The following is a 23,590-nucleotide window of genomic DNA, read 5'->3' on the forward strand; positions in this document are numbered from 1 at the left end:
GAAGAAAAATAAAGTATAAGAGATAGCAAAATTACATAATAAGAAAACAGTTTTTTCCTAGATTGAAGGTAATAGGTCTTTGTTCAAACTCCACACTTCTTTCTCTGGATACAGATGGCATTCTCCTTTGCAGCCAGCCCAAAATTGTCCCTGGTTTTTGCACTGATGGAATGAGCAAGTCCATCAAGGCTGATCATCACCCCATGTTGCTGTTAGGGTGTACAATGTTTTTCTGTTTCTGCTCATCTCGCTCAGCATCGAACTCAAATCTTTCTGACTTCAGTCCTGGAACTCAATCCCCTGCACCTAGTTGCCCATATACTCTTCCTAATTCTCTTCCTGACTCTCCTCCCTGTAGTCTACAGACTCATCTACAGAAGATGGGGAACCAGAAAGAAAGGGGGGGGTACTGATTTTCATGATTCACACTGATCATTTTTGAATTGCTCCTGGAGGATTCATCTAAGTCTGCTTTGTCTCTGATCAATTCCATAGCAAAGGCTCAGAATGGGTCCAGAGGTTCAGATATATTAAAAAAAAAAAGGAAGGAAAGGAGGAAAGAAAAAAAGTCTAACTTTGGTGACAGAGCTTGAGAACTTAAAAGACTTTGGTTTACCTCGAGTCAATAAGTCAAAGTGTTTAAAAAAAAAAAGAACCTTATGGTATAAAATTATGGGGGCAATGTAAGTGCAGATGTTTCTGTTTATAAATATGATGAATGAAAGAAAAAACTTTTATTAATTTATAAACCTATCACTGCTCAGTCCTAGAGTTACAATGACAAAAAAATTAAGACAGTTTTAACCATCAAGGAATTTTATTCTAATAAAGGTCGATAATACAAATAGTGGCACAGGGGCATTGGAAAGTCACAGGGTTAGTGACTGTAACAATAAGAGCTAAATTGACATGTCTTCTTGAGAAATAATGTTAGTATTGATTTGATTCCAGTTACCAGAGTCTGTACCTACATCTATATCTATCAGTCTTTATCTATAGCTATATGTCTATTTATCTATCCATCCATCTCTCAGTCTCTCTCTCCTATCCATCCATCCATCCATCCATCCATCCATCCATCCATCCATCCATCCAATAGAACTGGATATTTCTAAAAGTAAAGCATGGAAAATTCCTATTGTTGCATTGTAGGGAAGGGAGAGGAAATATTTATTGTACAAACATTTGTGTAATATGTAAAAGCTTAGTATTAAAACTAGGAATATTGAACATAAACTTCATTAAAAGGAATGGAAAAGGAGAGAAAGGGAATATATGGCATAGCAGATTAGAAAAAGGACAGTCATAGAGCATGGTTGGGTCTAGGGCCAGGTAGCCACAAAGAAATAGAATGTGGCTTTTTCAAAATAAAAGCATTCACTCAATATTCTTGTGTTGACAACAAAATTGGGTATGAATCCTAGTCCTGTAGTTCAAATTTCCTAATCTTTCTGGGTCATAGTTTTTCTAATGTAAAATGAAGGGATTGCATAAACCAATGTGACCTCTAAGCTTCCCTTCAGCTATAAATCTTTGGTCCTTTGTAATATAAATATTATTATTTTTATTTTATGGATGAGGAAACTAAGTTTCAAGAGGTGTTCAAGGATTATGGAGTGTACAGGGGGGACAAGTCTGTCATATTCTGGTAAACCTATCTTGGCCGGTTGAGGATAACTGCCAGACCTCAAACCCATCCTTGAATTAGGGGGATGTTTACCCCAAGCATGTACAAATGGCCCCCCAGCAGAACAATTTAGAACAGTTTATTCCAATGGCCATGGAATGGATGGATGAAAACAATTCATTTCAATGGCCATAAAAGCAGAGGAAACAGGTCCTGTGGAGTTCTTAGAGCTTGGTCAGATATCAGACATCAAGATCATCCACTGCATCTTAAGCCATCACCATCACCATCATCCTGACTTTCTGTCTTTTTATGGAACTTTGATGATTCTGGAAGAGAAAGTGAGGCTGATGACTTTGTGCAGCTCTGCCTCCTTCAGTCTATTTTACTGAAGAGTCATCAATCCCTGATGTCATAGGTCCTCTTTGAAAATAAAAGATGAACAAATGGAGTTAAGTAGGACTCAAATCCAGCTGGTCTTAGTTGAAGTCCAGTACTCTTTCTGACTCATTTTTATTTTTAAAGTCAATGGGGAAGAGAGCGCAGATTTTGTTTTGCAGATTATAACTAGGACATTTATACTGTGAATAGAGATGAAAGAGGTCTGTCAAATGGCAGACTAAGAAGGGAAAAAGGAATAAGCCTTTATATAGCATCTACTACGTATTCCCCCTATGTGGGGGAAGCTAGGTAGCGTCATGCTGCCCAGAGCACCAGGTCTAGAGTCCAGAAGACTCACTCACCTTCCTGGGTTCAAATCCCACCTCACACATTTACTAGCTGTGTGACCCTAGGCAAGTTATTTCACCTCGTTTGCCTCAGTTTTCTCATCTTTCAAATGAACTGGAGAAGAAAATAGCAAACCATTATTTTTCTCCAAAGGAGAACTTAAGAATTGGACACAGCTGAAATGAAAACAACACCACAACAGCAATAAGTGCCAGGTACAGTATGACAAATATGATTTCATTTAATCCTGGCAACATTGCTAGTTAGGGGCTGTACTTATCTCCACTTTACAGTTGAAGAAACTGAGGCAAACATTAAATAACTTGCTGAGGATTATACACTAAGTGTCTTAGGTTAGGTTTTAACTCAGGTTTTCCTGACTTCAGGACTGGTTTAATCCTTTAAGAAAATTAACATCGGGTGATAATCTAAGACAATAGATTAACTTTGTTATAGCAGCCTGTTATCAAGTGTGAGTGGGTTACAGCCTTCAGCTTTTCAGTTCAATCCTTAAGTGTTACAATATGAAATTTCTCACAATCAACATATTACCTCAGATTGAATATTATAACTGGCAAATGTTTTAGGCAATAGTAGCATTGTATCAAATAATACATCTAATAGATCAACAACTTTATCTTAAATCTTTGAAACTTGTACATCCCATGAAAAACACATTTTATTTCCTATTTCCTATATACCTAATGCTTTTTTTATTCTGTTTCTAAAAAAAGGAAGGTAAACAATAATGATGCTATTCACATCTGGAATTTCTGATTCTAGTACTTTTTAAAAATATTTTGTGATTAATTATCCTTTCACTGCTATGAAAAATATCAAGTGCTATCTTATTGGTTCTACCAAGAGAGAAATTTAAATGTTTGTACTGATAAAAGTGCTGCCAATTTCCAATCTTCTCTCTCCTTCTTCCTCCCTTTCTGCATCTATCTACCTATCAGTCTGTACCTACATCTATATCTATCAGTCTTTATCTATAGCTATATGTCTATTTATCTATCCATCCATCTCTCAGTCTCTCTCTCCTATCCATCCATCCATCCATCCATCCATCCATCCATCCATCCATCCATCCATCCAATAGAACTGGATATTTCTAAAAGTAAAGCATGGAAAATTCCTATTGTTGCATTGTAGGGAAGGGAGAGGAAATATTTACTGTACAAACGTTTGTGTAATATGTAAAAGCTTAGTATTAAAACTAGGAATATTGAACATAAACCTCATTAATAATACACTTGGAATATCAGTTGAGAAAACTGTTGGCTTAGCTAGGATAAGCTAGGGTATACTTGGTTATCCGAGGCCACATTTGAAAGCTGAATTCCTTTGAAATTGAGAATGGATTCCATTTGTATGCTACTGATCAGTAGAAGCTTTGAGATTTAACTGAACACTTGGGGCTTGATACAATGAGTCCCTGGTGTTATGGAAAATAAAATTTTCTGACATGAAAAGTGTATATATTTATAAAGAATTAAAAAAAAGAAATGCCTTATTGATGTCTTTGTAATTGCTGTTTTTGTACTTCTTCGCTTCGTAAATTGTCTGTGTCCCAGTAGAACTGTTTTTTTATAACCAAGGAATCTAGTTAAGTAAAATAATTTCACACAATGGTGTTGTCAAAACAGAGTTTCTCATTCACACCTTAGTTGACCTCCTTTTTCTTGAATTTAACTGTCAGTCCCCTGGAATCAGGACTAGTCATTTCATTTATCAGAATTTTGTTGTCAAAGAGTACTGTTCTACTTTACATTATTGTCATTATGTAAATTATTCTCTTGATTTGCTTACTATACTCTACATTAGTTCATCCAGTCAGTGTAGGTGGACAAATTCTTAACTGTTACTGTTGGTTAGGTCCTAATCACCTACCTGGTCTATACTGGAACCCAGAATTCTAGGTTACTTATTTTGTTTTTTTTAGGTTTTTGCAAGGCAATAGAGTTAAGTGGCTTGCCCAAGGCCACACAGCTAGGTAATTATTAAGTGTCTGAAACCAGATTTGAACCCAGGTACTCCTGACTCCAGGGCTGGTGCTTTATCCACTACACCACCTAGCCGCCCCCAATTGTTTTTATTTAAAAAATTATTTTTGATAAATTTTGTTTTTCCTTACCTTCATTTCTTAACATATTCCTCCCCTATCTCCGATCTGAAGAGCCTTCCCTTGTTCTTAAAAAAAAAAAAGCAAAACAAAGCAATTCAGCAATTAAGCATATCAACTGAATCTGATGGTATATACAATGTTTCTTACCAATAATCTTCCACTTTTGAAAATATTAAATGAAGGTACATTTTCTCATCTTTTCTTTAGAGCCAGCCTAGGTCATAATTAATTGCTTGGTATTCAGTTACATATTTTTTCTTTCCATTTTAATTTGTTATTTTGGTTCTCATATCTATCACTTCTTATGATATAGTAACATTTCATTGCATTCATGAGATGCGGCTTCATGGCCCTTGGCCTCAAATCAGGAATGATCCAAGTTCAGATCTGGTCTTGGATATTTGCTGGCTGTGTAACACTGGACCAGTCTCTTGACTTCAGCTTCTCCATCTGTAAAATAAGGGTAATAATAGCAACCCTGCCCCCCCACCTCCAGGGTTGTTGTGAGGCCAAATGAGATAATAATTGTAAAACAAAGCACAGTGCCTAACACATAGTAAACACCATTCTATATGTTAACTATTATTATCTTGTTTGTCCTTCATGCTTCAAGAAGACCATGACATCAGGGAATGAATGGATTTAAGTGAGAAGAGTGCTGTTCAAAGTCACCAATCTCTCTCCCCTCCAGAGTCATCTGGGTCTAGAGACCAGATATAGATCAGAACAACTGGAAGTGATCCCAGATGCAGTGGGAGACCTTGGCCTTTTTAAGCTAAGTCTTTCCCAGGTCACAGTTTGACTGAGACAACATTCATGCACTGATTAAGGCTAGGTAAGGGAGAAATGAAGCAGAGTCCAAAATTGACCCCTTTTACTTAAAGCAAAAAATTTTTTTTCTTCCCCCCACCTTCCTTCCTCCTTTCTTCCTCCTTCTTTCCATCCATCCCTCCCTCCTTCCTTCCTCCCTTCCTCCCTCCCTCCCTCCCATATTCCTCCTGTCCCCCTCTCTTGTTTTTCTGTCTCTGTTTTTTTTTTTCTGAACTCACTCAAAGACTTAGTAAGATTTCTTGTTAAGGCCCTGATTGGCTCAGAGTGAATACCAAATAGCAATTCTGTTCTGGCCAGAAGTTCCTTTTTTTCTTATCTACTGCCATCAGTGAGATATCCTAAGGGTCTTGCCCTCTCAGTTTAATTATTATTATAATACAATTTTTATAGCCACAATTCATTCAAAGGGCATCTTCTTTTATTCTGGTGCTTTGTCACCACAAAAGGAGCTGCTAGTCTTTCAGTAAAGGATACAGACATTTCATTCATTAAAAAAATTCTATTGATATATATTTTTTTGCTTTTAAATAACCTGAATTTCCCAAGAATCCTTCTTCTTTCTCTTCTCTTGTTAGAAATTTTAAAAAGAGGGGGGGGGAATTAAAACATTTTTAAAAACCTGGGGTTATAATTAGTGTATTAAGCAATGAATGATATCTTCTGAAATCTATTCTTCAGGCCATGAATGGTAATTATAATTTTATAGAATTCAATTTCATTTGTTTTGTAGTTGTACCTATGTCTTTTAATTTAATTTGTTGCAATCATCATGCATAATTTTTCTGATTTTGCTTACTTCATTTTTCATTTGTGCTTGTAGATCTCATACCTTTCTGTATTCATCATATTCATCATTTCTGACAACACAGTGATCTATTACATTTATGTGCCACATTTTATCAACCACTCCCCAGTGGGTATTTATTTTGTTTCTAATTCTTTGCTACCCCAAAAGAGCTGCTATGAATATATATATATGACTTTTCTGTCTTGAAGTTTCCATCTAATAGCGGGATGGTGATGATGATTTTCCTTTATAACTCCACACTGTATCTCTTGGATCTGACCTTTATAAAAGAAATTTGCTGAAAAAAAGCAACAGCTTTTTGCATTGATTTTGTTTATACAAATACTTTTAAACTTCCTCTAATCAAAATTATCTAATTTATCCTTTTCTGACTGAGTATCCCTCATTTGGTTAAGAACTCTCCCCCTATGATGGACTTGTACAAATTCAACAGTACAATAATAAAGAACAATTTTAAAGGACTTGTGATGGATGGTGCCATCCATACCCAGAAAGGGAACCATGGGGTTTAAATGAAAACCAAAGAGAGGGCTACTAGGTATTGCAGCAGATAGAGTCAGGAGGACGCAAGTTCAAATTCAGCCTCAAATCCAGGAAGGAAGGAAGAAGGAATAATTATCTATGTGACCTTGGGCAAGTCACAACCCCATTGCCTTATAAAAGCAACAACAAAATGAAGAACAAAGCTTATTACTTTCAATTTTTGAAAGTTGTCTTATTTTTTGTCATTTTTTCCCTTATCTCTAATATTTTTCTTCCATTTGAATTTGATTCTTCTCTCATAGCATGATCAATATGGATCTCAATTTCTCATAGCTATAAATGTAGAGCCTGTGTTGGATTGCTTTCTGTTGAGGGGAGGGAAGGGAGGGAGGGAGAGAAGTGTAGAACTTAAAACCTTGCAAGGTAATAATTGGTGGTGTGCTATTGTATGCAGTTGGAAAAACGAATTAAAAAAAAACAAACTCTCTCCCTAGACATATCTGTGAAAGATACCTGATCTCATTCTCATTCTCTATTTTCTTTTTTTTTTTGACCTTTAACATTTAAGTCATGTATCAATTTTGAGCTTATCTTAGTAAATGGTGAACAACATTGGTCTAAATCTAATTTTTATCAAACAACCTTAGTTCTTCCTTATATTATTGGGTTTATAAAACACTGGGTCACTGAATTAGGTGTTGCTGATTCTTCTCTAATCTATTTCTTTTTTTTTTTTAGGTTTTTTTTGCAAGGCAATGGGGTGAAGTGGCTTACCCAAGGCCACACAGCTAAGTAATTAGTAAGTGTCTGAGGCCGGATTTGAACCCAGGTACTCCTGACTCCAGGGCGGGTATTTTATTCACTGCGCCACCTAGCTGCCCCCTAATCTATTCCATTAATCAATATTTTTATTTTTAAAATCAATACCAAATAGCTTTAAAGTCTATTTTATAAGTATAATTTGAAGTCTGGAGATCATTTTTCATCTCTATTTTTTTTATTCAATCAAACTATCAATGGAATTTTTTTAAACAGTTAAAAATTGTAAAATTCACTTGAAGGAATCAAAGTTTTATAATTTTATAATTTTTAATTATGTAAAAAATTCCATTGATAGTTTGATTCTTATAATACTAAATCTGTAAACTGATTTAGGTAGTATCATCTTTTAAAAAATTATATTTATGTATTCCAATCACAGGTTTTGAATATTCTTTCAATCATTTGAGAATTATTTTTTGATATTTTGTTTATAGTTTTTGAGGGCAGCCAATAAATTTTTACTATTCCTCCATTCCAGAGGCAAGTTTTTTAAAGAGTAAAAAATACAATAAACATTTTTTTCTCTTATTGATTACCACACCAATTTCAGAGGCTATTTGTTATGAATTCCTCATAGAACCATAAGTTATCCTGGGTTCTGAATTTGCACTTAAATAGAAATTTTAGGACTGCAAATTTTGATAAAATATTACTAGAGGGAATAGTAAGAAGCTTTTTTTCTGTTCAGCTCTGAGGGATGGCCAAGGATTTTATGATGACGATACTATTGAACTCAACCAAACATAAGACTAGGACAAAAACAAAATAAGCAATATGTTCAAACCTTATATGAAAATGAAAATATTTTTATATGTTTTAGTTTTTTGTAATACCAATAGGTAACATTTACATAGTGCTTTGACTTTTGCAAAGCATTGTACACGTTATATCATCTGATTTTCATAACAATTCTGTTAGGAAAGTGCTATTATCCTCATTTTATAGATGAGGAAATTCAAGGAAAGGTTAAGAAATTTACCCCCCCCCCCCAAATCTCATAGATAGTAAGTGACTGAGTGACTTGTCTAGATTTGCAAAAATAGTAAGAATCTGGGAGAGGATTTTTGAATTCTGGTCTTCCTGATTTTGAATCTAGTTCTTGTACTTACTTAAGTGGCTTGCCCAAGGCCACACAGCGAGGTAATTATTAAGTGTCTGAGACTGGATTTGAACTCAGGTATTCCTGATTCCAAGGCCAGTACTCTATCCACTGTACCACCTAGCCGCCCCTTCTTTGGAACTTCTGTTAAAAATTTTATAAAAGGACAGAAATGAATAAGTTGTCCTGGCAGTAATTAGCTTCTCACTCTCATAAAGAAAATTCTGGTTTATAGAAAGATTTGTTGCTTCTTGCTCTGATAGTATGATCTTTGCCAAGAAGATCATAAACTTTAAAGGTGTATGTTAGAAGTCACCAGGTCAAGTCCTTTATTGTATTAAAGATAAGGAAAGGCCTAGGTGATAGTAAAATTTTGAACAAGAATGAAAGAGTTGGGAGGGGCTTAAGTTTCTACTACCTGGGACTTTGTGCTGGTACCACAGAAGTCAGATTCCTAAAGTAAAATAAATAAACAAGCAAACAATGTCAATTAAATAGGATAAAGGAAAAAAGGCCTGGGATTATGGTAATAGTGGAAGGATCTTGTTTAATGTGCTTAGAATTTGGGTTTGCTAGCATAATGCATTTTGGTAAATATATATATATATTTTTACTTTATGAAAGCTAACTCTTCCCTCATCAATAATCAGGCATCCTTGAAAAGTAAGTGTACATATCAAGAAATACCTCACCCTTTTTGTAAGGAGAAATTAATTTGTGGAGAACTTGCTATGACATTCAAGGAATATTGCTGAAACAATAAATATGGTTCCTGCCCTAATAGAGCTCATTGCAGTCTAGTAGTAATGATAAGACAAAATACAAAATATCAGAATTTTTTTTAACAGAACTTGTGACTTCATTGGTATAGTGAATAATCCATGAAAAAGTTGTTTCACCAGTGTAGATCCTTGACTAATCTGCTACATATCACTTTAGTTGATATAAGGAAGAAGGGAGGGACTGAAATGTTAAATCTCTTGCTGAAGGTCACACAGTCAAACTGAGTCAGAGATTGTTAGGACTTGAACCCAGGTGGTCCTGATTTGAGGCTGGCTATTATTAACTATGCCAAGCAGCCTTCCTCATTGTAGAATAAAAATGCAACAAGACTGAGGAAGAAGAGATTGCATCTGGGGATTGTCCTAGAAAGCTTCATGGAAGAAAAATAGCTCACAGTACAAGGAATACATGTTTAAATCTGTCAAGAATTAACTTACAAAATGCTAATTTATTAGTACTTACCAAACTTTTTCAAATAGAAAGTAGAGTATTATAATTTTTATTCTTTTCTAATTAGTTGGTGTTGTAAGCATTGCATTTAGTGGACTCTAATTCTGAATGTCTTAATTATCTGTGTGTCCTAGGGCAAATTACTCACATCTTTGGGACTCATTTTCACAAGTTCATAGAGTTGTGATCCAGTTGATCACAAGATCAATTGGAGTTGAAAATGACTTCAGGGGACATCCAACCTAACCTATAATGGAGTAAGAGTTTTCCTCAAAACACATTTAATAATAATAATAATAATAGCTAGCATTTATATAGCACTCTTTTTATCCTCACAACAACCCTGGGGGTTAGGTGCTAGTGCCTATTTTACATATGATGAAATGGGGGCAAACAGATTTAGTGACTTTTTTTAGGGTCACATAAGTGTCTGTAATGGAATTTCAATTCAGGACTTCCCAAACTCTGGATCCAGCACTCTTTCCATTATACCATCTAGGTATTTATATTTTACTAGTGCCATTCAGTTTTTCCTTGAAGATCTCCATTTGAGAGAATGGGGGCGGGGAACCACTATCTCCTATCATATTCCATTCCATTTTTAGAAATATTTTTAAAATTCCCCAATTACATGTAAAAACTTTTTTTTAACATTCAGTTTTTAAAATTTTGAGTTCCAAATTCTCCCTGTCCATCACTCTTCTCCTCACTTCTTGATATGGTAAGCTGTTTTTTTTTTTTGCAAGGCAAATGGGGTTAAGTGGCTTGCCCAAGGCCACACAGCTAGGTAATTATTAAGTGTCTGAGACCAGATTTGAACCCAGGTACTCCTGACTTCAGGGCCAGTGCTTTATCCACTGAGCCACCTAGCCGCCCTAAGCTGTTTGATATAGCTTATTGGGGGTGGTGTGGCTAGGTGGTACAGTGGATAGAACACTGACCCTGGAGTTAGGAGTACTTGAGTTCAAATCCAGCCTCAGACACTTAATAATTACCTAGCTGTGTGGCCTTGGGCAAGCCACTTAACCCCATTTGCCTTGCAAAATCCTAAAAATAAAAAAATAAATATTAAGAATTGTCTCTGCATGTAATTGGATGAAATACGATTCTATTATATAAAAAAATCTAAGAGCCTAAAGATCTTAGTATGGTAAGAAGTCATGCAAGGAAAGTAGAGAAATATATACTGTATACTAGCAACTGAGACAATATTATTTAGAATGGTTGTGGGGGAAGGCAGAAATAAGACATGACATGCTCAGTAAGACCATGAAATGAAGGAAACTTCTACTTCATCCAAAAGTTTCTTATATTTCCTGCTTGGGCAGGAGCCAGTTTCAGGATATGGGTAAGTATCAGGTAGTATCTAGTGAATATACTGAGGAGTTAGTGAATAGATTAATACAGTTAAGAGTAGAGAGCCCAGGGCTAGAGAAAGGCAAATCCTGACAACCACTTGGAGGGGTACGAAAGATGAATCAGTGCTCAGCCGAACAGCTGCAGTTCAAAATGCAGAATGCTAGAACTGGACATGGAGTTCTGCCCTTTACCTTACCTCTTCTGGGATGCAGTTAGTGAACAGAAACAGGAATAGTGGGAAGAGGACCTTTCTCCTATTAAAACAATGGATTTATCAGATCAGCTAATTGTTATATCTGAGGGCAGGGAAAATTTGATCTGGAGGGGTTCAAATATGAATCAGAAAGGAAGAGAGGGAAGAAAGAGATTCATGACCTGGTGTAGAAGAAAGAAAACAGAATATTTTTAGTCTCAGCTCTGCCATTTTACCCATGGTATGATCTTGGCAAATCACATAAGCTCTCTTTTCCTCTATTTCCTCATCTGTAAAATGAGGGGAGCCCTTTTTTCCCTTTAGTATGAAATTTTATGAAAAAAAAACTTTGCAGTGAACATACATTAACATACAGTTATAGACTTCTTCAATTATTGTCACTAAAGTTTGAAGATTCAAAGGTTCCATTGGTTAGAGTCTGAATAAACTGCAAAGGTATAGAGGGCAGCTGTTACTGACTCTTGACCTAAAATCCCAGGATAAATACATTTCTATTCTAGCTCTATGAGAAATTGTCCATTCTTAGTATGTTGCTATGGCCTTGGGCACATTTTCCTTTTTTGCTGTTGATTAAATAATTTTCCCTAAATAGTTGACTGTGGTTTGTTAAAGTTACAAAGTGATCTAAAAATTTGAAGGGTTTTATGAGAATTGAAAACCAAGTAGCAAAAGAATAAGGGGACTAGGAATTTATATGTTTGTATATGCATGTGGGCATATATGTGTATGTAATATACAATTTGAAGATGAAAATATATAGATTATAAAATCCATACCCACACACACACACACACACACACAAACACACATATATATATGCACATTTGAATGTATAGGGTAGCTAGGTGGGGCAGTAGACAGAATGATAGACCTGGAGTCAAGAAGATCTGAGTTCAACTGTGGCTTCAAGCACTTTCTAACTGAATGACCCTGGGGCAGTCACTTAACCTGGTTTACTTCAATCTCCTCTCTATAAGATGAGCTGGAGAATGAAATGGCAAACCAATCCAATATCTTTGCCAAGAAAACTCCAAATGGAGTCACAAAGAGTTGGACACAATTGAAATGACTAACAATGATAGATAATAATATAAAGTTTTAAAATATTATAAATTTTATATGTCTATATAAAAGTTTCAGTTATAAAATTCTTCCAGGGGAGAAATAAAATGAGACATTAAAAGTTATTTTTTAAATCTAGAATTTCCTGAGAAGGTAGATTCAGCAAAAATATTAAAAAGATCAAAATATAAATCACATGAAGAAGAGCAGTCTAGAGACTGGGGACTGACAGTCAAGGCTTGTAAAGTCAAGGCAAAGTCAATGATTTTAAACTATTTGGGGTCAGGGAGTGTTTATTTTTTGTCTTTGTATTCCTAGTGCTTAGCTCTGTGTTTGTATATAGTTGGTGGTTAATAAATGTTGATTGATTACACTCTCTCCTGAGCTGCAACTGCTAGCTGGATCTTTCTGAATGTCCCATAAATATGTCAAATTCAACATGTTCAAAACAATTCATTTTTTCACCCTAAAAACAACTACTATTCCTCTTGAGGGAGAGAAATTCTTCCAGTTCCTCAGGCTTACAACCCAGGAATCATCTCCATCCAACTCCTCACTCTCATTCATCCATCATAATTGATCATCATCCAATGTTGCTGTTAGTATATATAATGTAATTCTGGTTCAGCTCACTTCACTCAGCACAAGTTCACGCAAGTCTTTCCAGGCTATTCTGAAGTCTGATTTCTGATAGAATAATAGTGTTCCATCACAATGATGTACCACAGTTTGTTCAGTCATTCTCCAATTGATTGTCATCCTCTTTATTTCCAATTGTTTGCTGCTATGAATACTTTTGTACATGTTGGTTTTTTACCCTTTTTCATGATCTCTTTCATCATTTTTTGCCTGTAATATTGCGATAGCCTCCTAACTGATCTCTTTGTATCCAGCCTCTTTCCTCTTCAATTCATGTTCCACACAGATGAAAAATTGATATGCTTAAGGTACATGTCTGATCATGCCATGCACTTAGCCCATTGGCTTTCTAAATACAAACTCCTTTGTTTGGCATTTAAAGTTTTTCCCAATCTGGGTCAAGCTAATTTTTCCAGACTGATTGTACATTACGTACCCCTCATGTTCTCTGTGTTCTAGCTGACCTCCCTGATGTTGGTTCTGCATGCTATCCCATCTTGTACTTTCATGCCTAGGGGGCAGCTAAGGGGGCAGATAGATATTTTGACTTTGGAATCAGAAGGACTGGAGTTCAAATCTGACCTCAGACACTTGCTGCTTACTAGTTGAGTGACCTTGGGCAAGTCACTTAACCCTGATTGTCTCACATACAGGGTCAGATCCAGTTAACTTGATCCATAACTGCCAATGGACTCAGAGGGTTCCCGGGGAGATAGTAAGGCTGCTGACTTAGCACAACATCACCTCACTCAAATCCAATTCATGTACTTTTCATGGTATCACCTCCCTGATGTCATGGTCTTTGAAAATGAAGGACAGGGGCGGCTAAGTGGCGCAGTGGATTAAGCACCAGCCCTGGAGTCAGGAGTACCTGAGTTCAAATCTGGTCTCAGACACTTAATAATTCCTAGCTGTGTGGCCTTGGGTAAGCCACTTAACCCCATTGCCTTGCAAAAACCTAAAAAAAAAAAAAAAGAAAGAAAAGAAAACAAAGGGCAAACATTATTAGATGGCACAGTGAGTAGAACACCAACCCTGAAATTAGAAGGATCTGAGTTCAGATATGACCTCAAACACTTAATAATTGTCTGTGTGACCTTGGGAAAGTCACTTAACCCCATTACCTTAAATAAAATAAAATTAAAAAAAATAAGATGAAGGACAAACATTATTAGATAGCATAGTGGGTAGAACACTGACCCTAAAATCAGAAGGATCTGAGTTCAAATCTGGTTTAGAAGATTACTTCATCCTTTCCCTCCATTCATTAAAACTATAAAAATATAATATGTTCATTAACAAAATGTTCTAGAATTTTGCCAGCAGTCAAGTTCTCTTTCCTGATACTGTCACAATTTCCTCATCTCCATTCAATATCCCTTTCCCTTCCTCTTTTTTTAACATTAGGATTATTTTGCCCTTTTCTAGTCAAGCAGCTTGTCTCAAATTCATGTAGTCCTTTGAAGATCACTAATCCTAGCTCATTTATCATCTCTGTCCATTTCTTCAGTAGTTTTTGTGACCTTGGACATTTGAACTCATCAAAAACAGCTATGTACACCCTTTTTAATGGATGATTGTATAATCTGAGCAGAGGAAAAGAAAATGATCAGTAAATGTGAAAACCATTGGTGAAGAAAAAGAAACTTTAAGCAGGATGGGGATGGAGGGAGAAGACTTAAATAAAAACTGGGAAAAAAATTGTCCAAGACAGCATTTAGAGTTATAGAAACAATGCTGACCTAGAAGATAAAAGATGAGAAGATGTTGGCTCTGTTCCAGATCTTCTATGAACAAGCTGTGTGACTTTGGACAAGTCACTGGACTTTTGGACTTCACTCAGACAAGGAGAGGGTTGGAATAGGAGAACTTTAAGGCCCCTTCAAGCTATAAGTTCTCGTGATCTAAATAAGAGAAGATGCTCTCAAGAGCATAATTCTGGACTAAAAAACCAAGGAAATTACATTAGCCCATGTTGGAACTGAAAGATCATGGCCAAAAAATGAAACTGCAGCAAAAAAAAAAAAGGAAACTGAGCACATCAGAGACATGTGAGCTTCCTATGTAGTGCTTCTCATTATACATTTAAACCTTGTTCTATGAGAGCAGTCTTGAATAACAGGCAACATCAAAAGGCAGCTGTGCCTCTCTCAGAACAAAACAGCTGAGCTCAACAGCCCAAATACAACAGCTGTACTGCCTTTGGATTTAGTGTTAAATTAAAATTAGACATTTCTTTCCCTCACTTCTTTGGCAGAAAAACCCAATTGAGAAGGCTTAATTTCAGAAGTGAATGTCATGTCCTAGCAATTTTGTACACAGCACCCAGTAAAATGTTGCTGTGATTGTGGCAATCTGACAGATCCTGTTGCCGCTGGGAAGTGGAGTGCCTCTCTCTCCTCTTTTCATTATTCAACATTGCTTAGCTAATGAAAATTTGTCTACATGCTTTTAACACCCATTTATTTGTAGCCCAGGGGTGACAAATTGATGGCAGCTTTAATATTTATCATTGGATTATAGATTTAAAACTGGAAGGAAGGTTGGAGACCTGGGGAAACTGAGGACCAGAGAGGCTATTGTCCAATGTCACTCAGATCACCCCAAATCTTGTACTTTGTACTAGAACAGGCTGCCTTGTATTATTCAAACATTGCATTGATTGTCTTTTTGAATTCTATCAAGCTGTATTAAAATGATTCTATCTTGATTTGTAAAGAATGTTTATTTAAAAGGTAATTATTATATCTTCTATTTAAATGTTATATATAATGTAGAAAATGGAAAAAAAAAATACCCTTGGTAGCAGCATGATACAGTGGAAGGAGCTCTGTATATGGAGTTAGAGGACCTGGGTTCTAATCTTGGGCTTGATCACTTTACTTTTTTGGCAAGTAACTTCACCAAACTGGGACCTAATTTCCCCAATCTTTAAAATGAAGGGATTAGACGAGGTCTTTTATGTATTATCTCTAGGGGGCTAAATCTAAAATCCTGTATATTTCTCATTGGGATAGTAATGTAATGGAACTGGATCCAGAGATTTTACTATTCATTCTTCATTAATATGGAGACAGCAATATTGAGGCTGAAAGAATCATGGGATTGGACTAGAATCAACATGTAGGTGTGGCTTTAGGTATTGCTCAAAAGTAGCTTTGAACCTCAAAACAATGTATATAGGATGTCAATTGAGACAGATTGATAAGGACAGAAGGGTTGAAAGTATTCATGGTGTTTTACCTCAATTTTGGCTTTTTACCTCAATTTTCAGTCCCCTCCTCTCTTCTCATCTATTAAAAAGCTCAAAAGAGGCCCTGGACAAGGTTGAACAAATGTACATAAATATATGACTCTTTTGGACTATACTCAGAAACATGCTCAGACCAGCCTCTATAAATGAGGATGCATAATTACTGTCAAGCCACAGAGTCCAGGTCTGTTCATGGTAGACTTTCTTCTAATAGCTTCTAGTCCATTTGTTAGCTCCTTGAGGGTGGGGACTGTTTGCTTTTTGTCTTCATATCCCTATTAAGTATCACCATAGTAAGCACTTATAAATGCTTTTTGAAATCTCCCTCTCTTTCCTCTTCTCCTGTAACAAGTGTACAAAATAGTGGGATTGCTCAATGGACAAATAATAATAGGCAACTCTTCACAGATGAGAAAACTAAGACTTAAGATGTTAAATGGTTTTCCCACAGCTGGAGGGATAGTAGGTGGCGGAACCAAGACTGACTGAAGTCCAGGTCAAAAGTCTCTAAAACCAGGTTTGGTTTGTTGTTTTTATCCCTATTCCACATTGAAAAATTTGTACTTTAATATGTTCATTCCTATGCAACTATTTCATCTGTTCTGTTTGGAGGAAACATTTATCAGTAGTCCAAGTTACTTACATAGCATCTGAGAGTAATCTTCATATTCCTTCCATCCTTAATATGAGGACCCCACTCATCAACATGTACTGAGTAGAAGAAACATAGCAGTTGACTTTTGCTGTGGAGAGCACACACAGAGATTCTATTGTCACACAACCAAAGGCCTAACTCTGATCAGCTGTCTTACTGACCACAGGAGATTAGTGAAAGGAGTGTGGATGATTTGAATGTAGAGAGAAGTCTGATGTTGAAAGATGTAATTTAGAAATTATGGAGGAATTGCCCTAAATATCCCTGGCCTTTGGTTTATGTAATAGATGATGTTTACCAAAGAAGTGTTCTGAGCCAAGCACTAAGCTTATTCAAAAGGACTGTATTTCTAATCCATCTTGAAACAACATAGAAGTAAGGTGAGTACTTCCTGAAGGACTCCATGAACATTCATTTCCCTTGAAATGAGCTAACAGCTACTTATTTGACAACTTATTTAAGAGGTAAACAGACAGAAAAAGCTTTTAGTAAATTGTCCTGAGCCTGCCTATTACAAGGGATGAAAATGACTGTACATAAATGAGCAGATATCCATGTGCTCACACTATTCTTGGGTTTGTCAGAGTAGAAGTTGATTGAATTAATCAGTTACCCCATCCCACTTAAAGTAACTTCCTTAATCAACTGAGAACAACTTTATTAGACCAATTAATCCATCAAAGGTACCTAACTAGTGAAAAATTCTTAATTTGGAAGGAGTGAAAGCCACAGGATGAAATTAAATGGTGCTACACAGAAGTATATTGGTCTGAGAAACTCAATCTTGCTTTTTAGGACTTGTATAAAATAGCAAAACAGTTTAGAACTTGAGTATTTGAGGGACCAGCCAATCTAAAGAAGAGAGAAGTGTTAGTCAAGTCTCTCTGTGAGGGAGTACTTTTTTCACCCCTTCCCCAGAAGGTGATATTTAGAACTTTAAAAGATCATAAGATTTTGGAGTTGCATTGGGTGTCTAAGCAGTGTCCTTGGAATAATGGATGGCAGTGTTTACATTAGGAATTGAGGAAAAACTAAACCTACTGAGGACAGACAATTTTAGGACTCTATGAGATAGAAAATGGTCTTATGCCTAAGGAAAATGTAATGAAGGCACAAAGAAGGAACAAGAAAGTCTTCTAGCGTAAAGGACTTCTAGGAATGTCTTTGACTTCCTCATGTGTTCTACACTTGAGCCAGCCTTCCCCTTGACTCTCTATGAACTTAGATTCTATATGTTCCAGTTAGAACTGAATCATTTTAGTAGATATCTTTTTAAAAAGCTAATTAGGTCCAGTTAGCTAATTAATCTATGATTCTTTTATATTTGCTTTTAAGGCAACAGGGTTAAATGGCTTGCCCAAGGTCACATAGCTAAGTAATTATTAAGTGTCTGAGGTCACATTTGAACTCAGGTCCTCTTGACTCCAGGGCCAGTGCTCTATCCACTGCTCCACTTAGCTGCCCCTTAATCTATGCTTCTTAAACTCTCTCAATGAAGCCTATATCTGAGACCAATATGCTTTGCTTGGAGAGTGATCTTATATACTTTTTTTTTGTGAATTCCACTAAATTTAATTAGCATAATACATATACAATACTTGATTTAATGAAATACCCCTCTGACCTCACCATTCAATATCCATTGAAATCCTAACTGCCAGTCACATTTCATGCCAAGATGAAGATTTTTTCTTTATTACTAAAATACTCTTGTTTAAGAGTAAACATAATACTCCTCCCCGACAAAATATAAAACTTCATGAGAAATAAAGTAAAAGAAAGAGAAAAAACTGTGTTTCAGTCTGTGTTCTGATACCATCAGCTTTGTCTTGGGTGGATCACATTCTTTATCATAAGTCCATCACAGGAGTTACTTCCATATTTTTCCACAGTTGCTGTTGCTGATTATAATTCCCTTTATCCACTCCTCCCCACTACCATCTATTATATTTTTTCTCTCCTTTCACTCTGTCCCTCTTCTAAAATGTGCAGTAGGATAGCTGAGTGGCACATGGGACAGAGCTAAGAGGCCCCAAGCCCACATATCACCCCAGAGACCTAGCAACCACCTGGCCCCATGGGTCCCGGACAGGCCACCCATTCCCAGCACCTTGAAAAAAGTAAAAAAGAAAATGTGTTATATCTGACTATTCTCTCCTATGATTTACCCTCTCCTCTATCACTCACATTTCCCCCCCTTCCCCCTGTCCCCCTTCTCTCCTATTTTCTCTAGATGTCTATACCCTATTGAATATGCATGAGGTTTCCTCTCTGAACCATTTCTGATGAGAGTAAAGGTTCCTTCATTCACCCTTGCCTTCCCCCTTCCAGACCACTGGAAAAACTCATTGCAAAAAAAAAAATATCTTTTGTATGAAATATTTTAGCCTATTCTCCCTCTCCTATATCTTACTCCTAGTACCTTTCCCTTTTAGCCATTGACTCCATTTTTACAATATATTATATCTTCAAATTCAGCTTTCTCCTGTGCTACATCTATAAAAGCTCCTTCCACCCTGCTCTATGAGGTTGAGTGTTATTTTCTTTTTTTGCAAAGCAATGGGGTTAAGTGGCTTGCCCAAGGCCACACAGTTAGGTAATTATTAAGTGTCTGAGGGTAGATTTGAACTCAGATACTCCTGACTCCAGGGCTGGTGCTCTATCCACTGTGCCACCTAGTCACCCCCTACCTGCTCTATTAAATGAAAAGGTTCATATGAGTATTATCAGTATCATTTTTCCATGCAGGAATACATGTAGTTCATCATCATTGAGTCTCTCATAATTTACCCTTCTCCACTCTCTGTGCCTCACTTGAGTCTTATATTTGAAGGTCAAACTTTCTGTTCAGCTCTGGTCATTTCAACAGGAACATCTGAAATTCCCCTGTTTCATTGAAAGTCCATCTTTTCCCCTGGAAGAGGATGTTTAGTTTTGCTGGGTAGTTGATTCTTGATTGCTTTCCAAGATCTTTTGCCTTCTGGAATATTATATTCTAAGCCCAACGAGCCCTTAATGTAGTTGCTGCTAAGTCCTGTGTTATCCTGACTGCAGCTCCATGATATTTGAATTGTGTCCTTCTGGCTACTTGTAATATTTTCTCTTTGACTTGGGAGTTCTGGAACTTGGCCATAATATTTCTGAGAGTTGGGGTTTTTTTTTTTGGATCTCTTTTTGGGGGGAGATCAGTGGATTTTCTCAATTTTTATTTTACCCTCTTCTTCTAGGTTATCAGGTCAATTTTCCTGTAGGAATTCTTTTAAAATGAGGTCAAGGTTATTTTCCTGATATGACTTTCATGTATCCCAATAATTTTAAAATTATTTTTCCTGAATCTTTTTTCCTGATCAGTTGTTTTTTCAATGAGATATTTCACATTTTCCTTCTAATTTTTCATTCTTTTTGGTGTTGAACTATTGTGTCTTGATTTCTTGAAAAGTCATCAGCTTCCTTTACATTCTACCTCTGAAGGATTTCTTTTCCTCAAAGAGCTTTCTTATCTCCTTTTCCATCTGGTCAATTCTGCTTTTTAAAGCATTCTTCTCCTCAAAAACCTTTTTTCCTTTTTTTTATTTTTAAGGATTTTATTTATTTTGAGTTTTACAATTTTCCCCCTAATCTTATTTCCCTCCCCCCACTCCCCACAGAAGGTAATTTGTCTGTCTTTACATTGTTTCCATGGTATACATTGATCCAAATTCCTTAATAACTTTTTGAACTGTTTTATCCATTTGACTTATGCTGGTTTTTAACGTTATTTTCTCCAGCATTTTTTTGGATCTCCTTGACCAAACTGTTGACTTTGTTTTCATGTTTTTCCTGCATCTATCTCATTTCTTTTCCCAATTTTTCTTCTATCTTCCTTACTTGATTTTCAAAATCTTTTTTGATCTCTGTCATAGCCTAAGCCCAACTTCTATTTTTCCCAGAGTCTTTAGATGCAGAAGCTTGAACTTTCTCATCTTCAGATTGAGTATTTTGATCCTCCTTGGGATCATAGACAAAGTAATTGTCAATGGTCTGGTTCTTTTTTTTTTTTTCTGTTTACTCATTTCCCCAGCCTGTGCCTGGTTTTGGGGTGCTTCCTGAGCTTTTGAGTTTTATTAGGACACCCCCACAAGGACCTCAGTGTGTAAGACTCTGATTGTTATCCTGGTTTGTGAATGGCCACAAGTGCACCCCACTGCCACGAGGATGAAACGGGGGGGCCTGCTCTATGGGGGCCTAGACTGCAATCAGGATCTGAATGTGGTCAGAGCCCTGGAGTCCTGTTCCAGAGACAGAGAATAGACCTCGGAAGTCTCCTTACCTTCAGTGGGCTGAGCATTCAGGGCACTGGGTTACTCCTGTCCCCAGGCCTGCTTCCATTTCTTGGATCTGGGTTGCTGTGGCCATGCTGAGTGCTGCAACCATGTTGAGGGCCTAGGCTTCACACTCATATTCTGGCAGAGGTCTCCCTACTGATCTTCCAAGTTGTGCTTGGCACTCCCTGGGGTGCAGGTTAGGAAACTGCTTCTGCTCGGGGCACTCCCAGGTACCCTGGGGCTGTTCCTGGGAGGCTGAAATTCATTTGCTCTAGTGGGCTGCCCCTCTAACCTGTGGAACAGAGTTTTCCCACTATTTTCCAGGTTATCTTGGGATGGAGAACTGCCTCACTGGATCTTTCTGTGGGTTCTGTCTCTCGAAAAGTTAGTTAGAGTCATAATTTTAAGGTTTTTGAAATATTTTGGAGAGAGAGCACCTAAGAGAGGCTCTTCTCCTGCCTCCATCTTGGCTCTGCTCCCCATCTTATGTACTTTCAATAAATATATATTTTTGGCTTTTCTTCTTCCACATTTTCCTTTACTTCTCTCTATTTTTTTTTATCCTGGATCTGTTATTCTTTCTTTTGTTTTTTGGAGAAACTTATCACCATGATTCAAGTTTTTCCTATTTTGTTATTTATTTCTGCTATTTAGGTCATAAATTCTGCTTTTGTAGTTCTTATTTCTCTCAAATAATTTGGGAAAAGCCTACTGTTGTTACATGCTCTCTTGGTATTCTACAAGGTCCTTTGCCTGAATAGATGTTCATTTAATTTTTTTTTTTTGTCCTGAGACATTTATTTAGAGCTGTTTAAAATTATTTAGATATCTTGGAAGCCATATTCCCTGTTGATTCATTAGCATTTGCTATAGCTTTTTAACTGAGTTTTCTTCTTCCTGAAAGCTTTGGTTATTTCAGTCTTCTGCCTCCTAATATTATTCTATTACTCTCTCTCTCTCTCTCTCTCTCTCTCTCTCTCTCCCTACTCTCTCTCTTTTTTTTTAGGTTTTTGCAAGGCAAATGGGGTTAAGTGGCTTGCCCAAGGCCACACAGCTGGGTAATTATTAAGTGTCTGAGGTCAGATTTGAACCTAGGTACTCCTGTCTCTAGGGCTAGTACTCTATCCACTGTGCAACCTAGCCACCCCCATTACTCTCTTTCTGACTCTTTCCTCTTTTATGGTATGAGGGCTAGAACTCAAGGCTATCTCAGCTTCCTCCCATATTGGGGAATTCACTTTTCATTAGATAGAGTTCTTGTCCAGTAATTTCTGGGGGAGTTGGTATGGAAATGGTTACAGTTTATGCCATTTCCCTTTCATTTGGTCTTGGTGAAGCATCCTTACTTATTCATCCCTGTTGGCATCCTGCTCTTTTTCCTTTGTTCTTTGTTTTCTAGTAGTTTGTTGTTATAGTACTCATTGCCCAGCTAAAGTACTACTTTTGCTTTTATATACTTTTATCTCCTCTGAGGTGGGGTGGCCTGGGGGTCAGGGGGTAGGGAGTGGAAGTCTGCTTTATGTTGTCACAGAATGGTGGGGCAACAGCAGTGCAGACTATGATAGCAGAGTTTACAGCAAAAGTAAAGGAACTGATGTGAGGATCCCAGAAGACCAGCCCTAGTGCTTGGTTTTGTTACCCTGTCAGACTATGGGGACAGTTTATTGGGGAGCACATTAGGGATTAGATATTGGACTTCTCTGCTATTAGTTTATGAGGTTGTTACCTTAGACTTCTTGGTTCTTATCCTTTGGATATAGCTATAATTACTATATCTCCTTCATATAAATTTTTAGGAGGAATTTTGAGAGTTAATGAGGATTAAAGAAAATGTCTAAAGAAAAGGTCACATGATTGGCTAATTGATAACAATTGATGAACACTAGGGGATGTGCACAAGGGGGAATTTATGAACAGTGACATTAGAAACAGACTTTAAACCCACAGGTTTACTCCAGAAGCATGAGGGACAAGGGAATGGGAATGGAAGTTGAGGGAGCTGGGGGCTTAACCCCAGAGAATAAATTTATATGGAGAATGTAAAATCTTTTGGCATAACAGATCATATTCATGGAATGCCTCCGATGATACTGCCTATATTTTGTTTTTGTTTTTTTAGATTTTTCAAGGCAATGGGGTTAAGTGGCTTGCCCAAGGCCACACAGCTAGGTAATTATTAAGTGTCTGAGGTCAGATTTGAACCCAGGTACTTCTGACTCCAAGGCCGGTGCTCTATCCACTGCACCACCTAGCCACCCCGATACTGCCTATATTGAAGAGGATAGGAAGCCAGTTTTTTAGGGGAGTCATGATGACATGAATGGAAATGACTTGGGCTGATCAT

The 23,590-nt window shown here is 36.8% G+C and overlaps 1 long non-coding RNA gene across 1 annotated transcript; it reads right to left on the reverse strand.

The window, feature by feature from the left end:
* Positions 1–1,750: 1,750 nt before the first annotated feature.
* LOC141491817 (uncharacterized) lies at positions 1,751–22,687 on the reverse strand. The gene is made up of 5 exons (XR_012469776.1): positions 22,593–22,687; positions 16,931–17,030; positions 4,632–4,934; positions 4,494–4,549; positions 1,751–1,956 (listed from the first exon to the last, which is right to left on the reverse strand). It is a non-coding gene; the product is annotated as an uncharacterized LOC141491817 (long non-coding RNA).
* Positions 22,688–23,590: the final 903 nt, after the last annotated feature.

The sequence above is a fragment of the Macrotis lagotis genome, chromosome 6 (genome assembly GCF_037893015.1).
Source record: "Macrotis lagotis isolate mMagLag1 chromosome 6, bilby.v1.9.chrom.fasta, whole genome shotgun sequence".
NCBI classification, from domain to species: Eukaryota; Metazoa; Chordata; class Mammalia; order Peramelemorphia; family Peramelidae; genus Macrotis; species Macrotis lagotis.